Genomic DNA, 978 nt, shown 5'->3' on the forward strand with positions numbered 1-978 from the left:
GATAATAATCACCTGACTTGTAGTGAAGAACAGAAGGACTTCTTAAGAACCTTCGTAGTATCCACTTTAATCCCAGACTTGAGAGCCAGGTATGATGAAATGGAAACAGAGGATCCATATCCTGAGGAAGGACGCTCTTTCCTAGGAAAAGCTCATGATGATTATCTGCCGTTAGTACGAATTTGGTTGAAAAATCCAAATGTTCGACCTGAAAACCTTACGGACAAACAGTATATTTCATTCACAAGATTTGCGAAAGGGTTCTTTGTTGACAAAGATGACAGATTATACAGAAGAAGCATAGATTCCAGACACAAACTGGTAGTAGACAAATCACATAGAATGTACATGATGCGTGCAGCTCATGATAGTCTTGGACATAGAGGTGCATATGCTACGAGAATGATGTTAGGAGAAAGATTCTGGTGGCCAGACATTGAACGCGATATTACGTGGTATGTGAAAACATGTCATCGCTGCCAAGAAAGGTCCAAAAGAATTATAGAAATTCCTCCAACAGTTACTCATACACCCTCTATTTTTCAAGTCCTTCATGCGGATACTGTTCACGTAACACCTGCATCTAATGGATGTAAATACATTGTACATGGAAGATGCGCTCTATCCAGTTATATGGAAGGGAGACCTTTGAAGAAAGAAACAGCTCGGACTATAGCGCTCTGGCTATTTGAAGAAGTAATTTGCAGATGGGGCTGCCTATCCGAAATTATTACAGATAATGGTGCTGTATTTCTTGCAGCTGTAAGATGGCTTGAAGAAAAGTACGGAATAAAGGGAATACAAATTTCCGCGTACAATTCTAAGGCAAACGGAAGAATTGAGAGACCGCATTGGGATGTAGTACAAATGTTAGCCAAATGCTGTGGACCACAGAACCTTGCTAAATGGTATTGGTTCTTTTGGCAGGTACTATGGGCAGATAGAATCACGGTTAGAAAGCGTTTGGTGCTCGCCGTT

This window comes from Laccaria bicolor, genomic scaffold, assembly GCF_000143565.1.
Source record: "Laccaria bicolor S238N-H82 LACBIscaffold_86 genomic scaffold, whole genome shotgun sequence".
Lineage (NCBI taxonomy): Eukaryota > Fungi > Basidiomycota > Agaricomycetes > Agaricales > Hydnangiaceae > Laccaria > Laccaria bicolor.